This window comes from Monomorium pharaonis, chromosome 9 (assembly GCF_013373865.1).
Source record: "Monomorium pharaonis isolate MP-MQ-018 chromosome 9, ASM1337386v2, whole genome shotgun sequence".
NCBI lineage: Eukaryota > Metazoa > Arthropoda > Insecta > Hymenoptera > Formicidae > Monomorium > Monomorium pharaonis.
In genome coordinates this window covers 14,676,597-14,686,347 of record NC_050475.1, presented here as the reverse complement: position 1 = coordinate 14,686,347, position 9,751 = coordinate 14,676,597, and the positions used below count along the sequence as shown (strand labels likewise).

The 9,751-nt window shown below is 41.3% G+C and overlaps 1 pseudogene; it reads left to right on the top strand.

Annotated features, from left to right (window-relative positions):
- Positions 1–263: 263 nt before the first annotated feature.
- On the top strand, positions 264–796 carry LOC118647472 (annotated as a pseudogene).
- Positions 797–9,751: the final 8,955 nt, after the last annotated feature.

Here is a 9,751-nt window from a genome sequence, read left to right as displayed (position 1 = left end):
TGCGTGATCTTCTCTCCAGAAACATATATAATCTGGAAGCAGATTCTCCGGCATAAAAATATTTGCCTGATGTCGACGAGTACGGTCACCGCTGTACTCATCACGGACTTCGAGCTAACGCAAAATTTAATTGTGCGTTACGTAACGCTCACAAATTAAAACGTTGGTTAAACGAGCCATCTAGCCGAAACTCGAGTCACGCCAGTCTCTCGACTAACGACGTCGTCGACGAAGAAAAAGAGGAAGAAGAAGGAGAAATCATACAAAACGTAGAAGTAAAAGTCGAAGATCCGACAACAGACGAAGAGAAAGAAAACGAACGCACGGCTAAAGAGAACCCAGAAATTATGCAAACGATTCCACTCTCCCGGTCGTCGCCTTCGTATGAATTCACTGGAAATTTTACGTGCGTTGCGACAACTGAATGTCAAGTATGTCGGCGTCTATCCTGCAGACAGACTACCGAGGGTGTGGACGAGATCGACAGCAATCGTCGCTAACACAGACAATCACAATCAACCTGGCGAACACTGGGTCGCGTTTTACGTCGATGAACGCGGAACAGGAACATATTTCGATAGCTACGGATTACCACCCTTGGACTCCAGATTCCTCCTACGACTGCGACGAAACTCAGCGAAGTACCGATGGAACACCGTGCCACTACAAGGATTACTCTCACAAACTTGCGGACAATACTGCTGTGTTTTTCTATATTTTATGTCTCGTGGTTATAATCTTAATCGGTTTCTCAATTTATTTTCTTCCAATTGTGAGCTCAACGACAGACAAATAGTAAAAATATTTAATAAAATTTTTTCGTGTAAAGAAATTAAAAAATGTGTAAAACCTCAAGCGTGCTGCCATGTACAATTTTGTATTCCTAAAAAGTAAGCTATATTAATAAATATTTTATTTGTAATTTTAAGCAATGTCTATTTCTTTCTCGCTCCCACTCTATAATATATAACTCTTTCCTATATCCGAGTCAAAAATTATACTCGCACCTGTTTTTACCTTAGGTATCACTACATAATAGCAAAAAGTTCTCTCTCTCTCTCGCGCTCACAAAGCATACTTGACCTATAAACCTATTGACCCATTTTACAAAAACTCGTACCTGTTCGAGCCGCACCCCCGCTGGGGTAAAACGCTCGGCACTAAGATCTGCTTTTTCCTATTCAAAATCCAGTAGTATACTCAGGGGCAGCCAATCAAGGCTCGGGGCAGCCATGGTGTACCAATCAAGACTCGGGGCAGCCATGGGGTATCCAATCAGAACCCTCCGTTCAAAATCATGACGTCACAAACTCAGGGTACCCAATCAAGACTTGGGGCAGCCATGGGGTGCCAATCAAAACGCGCCGTTCAAACTCGTGACGTCACAGCGTCTAGTCTTCCCCACCAGGCCCCAGACGGGGGAAGGGAGTTAGGTTTGACATCAGGCCGAGGAAGAAGTTCGGGTTTGTTTTGATGCACCATGGCTGCCCCAAACAGGGGGGGGGAAGGGGGGCAGACACTCCCCGCTGTGAGGGCGAGGAGTGGGGGTTTGTTTTGACGCCCCATGGCTGCCCCTATACTACTGAAAACCATGTTTCGAGAGAAACGCGTTTAAAGTTTCAAGTTTAGTTCTACTATTGTTAACAGCCGAATTTTGCACTTTACCTCTAGTCGGCAATTTCGAGTGAGTCCCAGATGCGCACAGTAATAAACGGACACAGCAAGCTGAGTGAAACGGACACAGTAACAAACGGACACAGACCAAACGGACACAGTAATAAACGGACACAGTGCGAAACGGACACAGTAACAAACGGACACAGTGCGAAACGGACACAGTAACAAACGGACACAGACCAAATGCGCACAGAGCGAAACGGACACAGACCAAATGCGCACACTGCACATGCGCACAGACCAAATGCATACACGGAAAGTCGCAAACCCATGTGATGCAGTGAATGCTTTGCACGCACACACACACACACACGGGAGGGTGCAAGGGGGGCCTTCGGCCCCCCTCCCACACCCACCCCGTCCAAGTCGCTAATCTATGTGGACTTTACTCTGCTTGCAATGTACATGGATTGCATTTAGTCCGTGCGCACGTGCAGTGTGCGCATGTGCAGTGTGCGCATTTGGTCCGTGTGCATTTGGTCCGTGCGCATTTGGTATGTGTCCGTTTCGCTCTGTGCGCATTTGGTCTGTGTCCGTTTGTTACTGTGTCCGTTTCGCACTGTGTCCGTTTCGCTCTGTGCGCATTTGGTCTGTGTCCGTTTGTTACTGTGTCCGTTTATTACTGTCCCAGCTAGCCAGGCCTGTTAAAATCACATATCGTGAAAGCTTTACAGCAAGGATTGTTTCAATTTTGACAACAATTTTATGACAAGTAATTGTCTGTTGCTTTGTTTTCTAAAAGTTTCGAGCAAATTTACGGCAAAAGTTTTCATCACACGATGCTGCAAATAACAGAGAAAGACTTGTACATAAATATTACGTATAGAAATTACAAGATTAGTTCCGACACGATAAAATGCAAAATTTAAGCAAATAACAAAGCAAACCTTGCTACACGACATGACAATAAATTTATGGCAGAAACAGGAAATCTTGTTAAGCACATAATAACGGCAAATTAGTAGCAAGAACAAAATAAAACTTGCCGAGCATACTTACGCAACAAAATTGCGACAAGGTGTGTAAACAGCTTAGTTTTTGTTGGCAATGCTTGTCGCAAATAGTATGACGCACATTTTATGCAAATAACAGGATTGCATTATCGGGTTTTAAAATTTATTTCTGACTTTACTATCTATCTCGAGATGGCGCATTTCTCGTGAAAAAGATTTACCTACTGGATTAATAAAAAGGGCTCGTCGAGAACAGAGAACCAAGTATGATTGCACCATTAACATTTGATATTGGACTAATCAGTCTAATATTTCAGTCTAATAATCATTTTTGTTGATCTAAATTTCAACAATATTTGTCCTGTTCTTACCACAAATTTGCTATCATATTGTGCATAGCAATATTTGCCTCGTTTTTGCCACAAATTTGCTATTATGCTATGTACAGCAAGGTTTGCTCTATTCTTGCCACAAATTTGCTATCATATTGTGTACAGCAAGGTTTGCCTTGTTCTTGCTGCAAATTTGTTATTATGTTTTACTAGCAAATTTTACCCTGTTATTTGCATAAAATATGCGTCATACTATTTACAACAAGACTTGCCAACAAAAGCTAAGCTTAATGCGGACACACCTTGTCGTAATTTTGTTGCAAAGGTTTGCTCGAGTTTGCGGCAAATTTCGCGCAAAGTTTGCGTCATTTTGCTAGCTGGGGTGTCCGTTTGGTCTGTGTCCGTTTATTACTGTGTCCGTTTCACTCAGCCTGCTGTGTCCGTTTATTACTGTGCGCATCTGGGACGCTCCCGCAATTTCGGGGCCATATGAGATTCCTTCCACATTAATAGCAGCAGCGTTTTATGAAGACTTTTGTTGACGGCGAGCAATCCTTTCTTTGCGCGTCGCTTTCTGCGCTCGTACTTTGGCCACATCGATGCGCGCTCGGTCTTGATTTTCGCAATATGCAGCACAATTCTTTTATTATCATTAATAAATGTGCGGCAGCACCTTTATTAAATGTATATGCAGCAATATTGGCAGCAATTTGCACAACGTGTGCACCGCTGTGCTGCACTTTTGGTGCTATGCGCCAAATCAGATTGTTTAAACTTTTGTTAACGTTTTGCGTAAATCCACCGACGCATTTCTTCAGTAAATTATCACTAGAAAGTTGTTTTCAAATATTGGATGAATGGCTTTAATCACATCATCGTCCAGTGGCGATTTATACTGATATTGCTCCAATTCGAGCACTCGAATGCTCGATCCCGTTTTACTCAACTTTCTGTAATTCCGGCATTTTTTCAGATATCAACATAAAACTTTCAGGATATATTCTTGAAACTTAAAGCTTCAAAAAAATGTAATAAAAAAAAATTGAATTTTTTTCCCGCTAGATTGGTGTAACCCCTTAATAATTTGATGGAAATTGCGATCTATTTAGCACTAATCTTTGAAGCGTTCAAATGATTAATTAGATGGTTAACTATATAGATCATAATTTTAAGAAAAATTGAATAGTATACATTTATATTATTCTGTTTTTGTTCAGCACATGATGAATTTAGATTTTGTGCATTTTTTGTGCGCAGTAATTGTAGACAAACCGTTATTTTTGAAAACATTATCTTTATAATAACTTTTTTTATTATCAAATAGATCTGTCATTCAGAATGTTATAATGTTGTCTGATTTTTGAGTCAACTACGACGCATCGTTTCGTAATAACATTGAAACGAACGTGTTATGTTACGATTATACAATTTTTGTTGAATAACTGTAACGCCAAAACGATGTATAACAGCTATATCACTTGCGTATAACAAATATTACGTAACAGGTTATTTCCATGTCATATAGCACTTATACATATCACAAGAATAACAATGTTAAATTACATGTAACTTCCATGTTACATTGCCGATATAAAATGTGTTCACTGGGACGAAATGGCATAACTTGCATATGCATAGCATAAGAGCGCTAAGGCTGAAATCACATGGTGCGGAATAAAGGGCCATCTACAATGGAGTGTTTTAGTCGTAACAACGCTAAATTTATGACCATGCTGTCAATAATATAAACGACGTAGCAATAATATCCCAGATAGCAAGGTGACGTTAATACGACGTCAATAATTCGTCATTTAAGGTCGCAGACGTCATGTTACCAAATTAAGACGTAATAGTAACGTCATTTTTTGACCTATTAATTACGTCAGTCATTTATTCATCCTACAACGTATTTCCGACGTCATATTCTTGACTAATTAATAACGTCAGTTAATTGATCATTTTACGACGTATTAATAAGATTTTATTAGTGACTAATTACTGACGTTAACTATAATTCTTTGTAATAATTGACGATTTGACCTCAAATGACAAATTATTGAGGTCTAGTGGACGACACCTTGCTACCTATAACTATCATTATTTAAAGATTGGTTAATAAACAACATTATTAAAATTAATATAATATTTTATATAATTTATACTATCAATATTTTATAATCATCCCAGGCAGCACATAATATTTATGATAAATATTTATTAATATTTATTAATATTTATTTTTTCAAAATATTATATAAATATTTTACACATATTTTATATATACGAAGAAAAAATCTTTATTCAACATATTAAAATATAGATTAAATATTTTATATAATATTTATGGTAAATAAAAGATAAAGATTTGTATAAGTAATATTTTGTAAATATTTATAAATATTTTTATAATATTTATGATAAATCTTTATGATTTGTCAAATCTAAGACCACAAAAATATTTATAAAATATTTGGATAAATATTTATAAAATATTTAAATAAATATTATAAATATTTTATAAATATTTTGTAAATATTGCGTTTTGTCTGAGGTATAATTTAGCTTTATCAAAAGAACAGAGCAAAAACATATTTCTATAAGTTATTCAACATGTTATTTTGCATATGTAAAAATCAGGAAAAAAACTGTAAATTTATATTTATTTATAAAAATATTAGTTAACTACATGTTAACTAAGAGGTATATAGAGACTCTACGTCTGCTAAGTTTGCTCGCTCACTCGTAACTCTGGGTATTCTCGCTTCAAGGATGTCGGGATGTCGGGATTGGCTCGTAGGGATAGTCTACTGAGTTTACGGTGTGTTCAATTGCACAAATAAATATATTGTCTAGCTCGGTACAATAACCAATCGAGTAACTCGTAATCACTCTCCTCGCGACACGCAGTTCCAAGACTCGAATCTCTCACACTCTCTCTAAATCGCTCGGTCGTACATCCGAAACTCTCCGCGCCAAATCTCTCACTGCTCTCTCTTACTTTCTCGCTCTACTGTCCTCACATCGCGCAGCCTCATGCCGCCACTCTCGCTCTTACTAACGCCATCTCTCGTCGCTCCTCTCTACTCTCTCGCTACGCTCACTCGCTATTGTTATCACTCGGCCATCCTAGTAATTACTCGTCCTCGGGTAATTGTGTCTTGTAGTCCTTTAAGTGTGTAGGAATTCGTCTATCTCTTCTCGAACGTCGTGGCTGTGACTTTCCATTCACTCCCTCTTCGGCGTCTTCCTCTTCTGTTTTACCACCTGCCTGTGTCGTATTACTCTCCCTGCTATCGGTATGTTCTGGATCCCTGTTTTCCTCTTGTGCAGATTCGTTATCTTCGGTTGAATCCGGCGGCTCGTATTCCTCGTCGCTTTCATCTTCAGATGTATTATTGTCTTCTATGTGTGGTCGCCAAATTTTTAATTGACTAGCATGTGCCGTGGAGGCATATCGACGTCCTGGCTCTTCTTGTCGCAGATCAGCTACTCTGTAGGTGTCCTCGTGTAGTTTCTCTGTAATTAATAGTGGCCCTCGGTATTTACACTGTAATTTCGTGCTCTCGCCGGTCGGGGTGGGTGCAACCCTCATATGTACTATATCCCCAACGTTGTATCGAACGTTCTTCGCGCGATTCCGATCATAGCGCTCCTTCACTCGTTGTTGCTCGCTGTCGATTTTCTCTCAGGCTGCCTGTTGCAGTTCCCCTGGTTTCGTGTACGTCGCACTCTCGTCCGTTATCTTCCGTATTTCCCCTTCGTTCCGTCGAGCCTGGTAACCATAAAGTAGCTCGAAAGGTGCTCGCCCAGTCGTTGCACTAGGTGCGTCATTAAGTTGCTGTTGAACCTTTGGTAATTTGGTATCCCAATCTCGTTCTTCGTCGTCTCGTAAGCTCGCTTGTAGCACTGGTATCAAGGTAAAGTTTATCCTCTCTATTTGGCCGTTGGCCTGGGGATGGCGTGGCGAATTCAGAGTATGATGGATTCCATGTTCTTTGCAGAAGTTAGCAAACCGGTTGGACGTGAAACATGTCCCGCGATCCGAGATTATTTTACGCGGAGCCCCATGGTCCAAAACGAATTTTTCCAATGCTCGTATCACTCCACTCACTTTCGTGTCTCTGGTTGCATGTAGAATTACATATTTGGTCAAGTTATCGATTATTGCGAATATATACTTGTTGCCCTTTTTTGTTGTCACAAACGGTCCCGTGTGGTCCACATGAATTACAGCAAATGGTCGTTCGTCCGGTGGGATAGGGTGTAACAATCCGCTTTGTCTGCCGGTCTTGATCTTCGTCAGCGCACACTGTAGACAAGCTCCAATGTGTTGACGTATGTACCTTCTCACTCCTGGATAATAATAATGTTCCGTTAGCATTGCTAGTGTCCGATCCAGTCCGGGGTGGCCTTTTAAATCATGGAAGCGTATAGCTAGGCTCTTCCTCATCGTACGTGGTACTGCAAAGAGTAATCGGTCCCCTCGTCGTTTGTATACTATTCCGTTCACTAGCTCATAATCCTCTATCTCGCTTACTTCATGCTTACTTCTATCGCTCGCGGTTTTTCTAAGTATAGCACTTTTCCGTTTTATCGCTTCATCGCTATGCTGATTCATCGCAATCTCGTCGTGTTCATTCACTAACGTAAACATACCACACTCGTCCATCTGTTCGCCCTTGCTTACTGGCGCTCGGCTTAACGCATCTACATGTACCAGTTTCGTTCCCGGTCTATGCGTAATGTTAAAATCAAACTCGCTCAACGTGTTATTTCAACGAACTACTTGCGGGTTTACAGTTTTCTGAGTACTTAAATATAACAGCGCTTGACAATCTGTGACTATGGTAAACGAAATGTTTATTAGCATCGGTCGCAATCGCGTAATCGCCCAAACGATCGCCAAAAGTTCTAACTTACTAGAATGATAATTCCTCTCGAGTTCGCTCGTTCGTCAACTAATCGCGTAGACTAAACGTAAACGCTTATGTTCGTCGCGTTGAAACATCATCGCCGCTAGTCCCAGAGCACTAGCATCGGTATGTAACTCAGTTACTCGTTCGGGATTGAATGGCTGCAATACCGGTTTATTCGACAGTGATCCTTTCAGTTTTTCAAACGCGTGTTGCTCTTTTTCGCCCCACTCGAACTTAGCTTCGCCTTTTAGTAACTCATGTAACGGCGCGGCCAATTGTGCAAATCTTGGAATAAATCGCCTAAAGAAGCTAGCCATACCTATAAATCGTCGCGTCTCGTGAGCATTCGTCGGGGTCGGATAATCAATGATTGCCTTCACTTTCGACTCTCCCGGTTCAATACCCTCGCTCGATATCTCAAATCCTAGGTAGCTAACTCGTCTCTGGAGAAATCTGCATTTACCTAACTTAATCGTTAATCCCGCCTCTCGTAACGCTTGTAACGTCAGTACTAATCTCTCGCGCAAATCAATCCAATCGCGTCCTGGTATAAATATATCATCTAAATAGAATAATACTACTCTCTCTCTTAGTAGCCCTAATGCCTTCTTCATCGCTTTAGTAAAATACGCTGGTCCGTTCAATAATCCAAAAATCATTCGCGTGAATTCTACTGTTTCGTCCGGAGTAATTATCACAGTCTTCGGCATTGCCTGTTCGGTCAACGGAATTTGCAAATAACCGTGTGCCAAATCGAGTGTAATAAACAGTGCGCAGTCTCTTACTTGTTCTAGATGGTCATCCGGATTTGGCATAGGAAAAGGTACGCGAACCGTTTGCCGATTAAGCTTTCGAAAGTCTACTACTAGTCGCGCATCGCCATTCTTTTTTCGAACTAACAGCACTGGACTCGCATACGGTGAGTCTGTGTTTCGCACTATTCCCGCGTCACGCCATTCCTGAATGATACGCTTAATTTCCTCTCGCTCGGAATTACTAGCTCTATAGGGTTTTGACATCACTGGTTTACTACCCGGTATTTCTTCAATGTCCATTACACTATTCGTTGCCTGGCCCAACTCCGAAAGGTTGATTGCGACACAGTCACGGTACTCGTTCATGATACGCACGAGTTCTTCAATCACTTCCTCTGGTTGGTCCTCTCCGATGATCAAGTCCTGACGTGTGATGGGTTCCTTCTTCTCCATCCTTGGTATTACGGGCATCCGTGTAACGTCGCCTCGCTCTAGACGCTGCCCTTTGGTCACAGTTCCTTGAGAGACTCCTGTATTTAGCACCATCAGTTCGTGACGTTCAGTGTCGGTTATGGCGTTAACGAGTTGTATTGATGACGGTGGTATTATCACGTCATTCGTTACAGTAACGCACTTCACTCTTCTCTCGGTCTCGCTTGGTTCAATGATTGATAGAAACGAATCCTCTCGTATCGTGAAGGTTAACTCGTCTCCACTCTTGCGGTATTCCACGTACGGCTGTTCGGTGAACGAGCGCCCGATGATCATGTCGTAGCTCTGCGTATCGTCCGGCACTACCCGCACTAGCACGTCCGGTACTACAACGTCATCAACGTTTAATTCTGCTTTAACAAGTCCCGGCGATGCTACTACGTAATGGGCCGGTCCAAAACCCTTCAGCTCTGACTGCACCGGTATCACTTCGAATCTCTCGATTAATACTCTCGTTGCTTTCACAGTACAATCGGAACTTCCAGGGTCAATCAACGCTCGTACTTGTCGGCCATTAATCTTCACTAGTTTCACATATTTTTCGATCGTGCTACTATTCACCTCGTCGATTGTGTTCACCTCTGCTTTATTCGGTGATTTAGCCTCAGGGCAATGGCGCTGTGTAT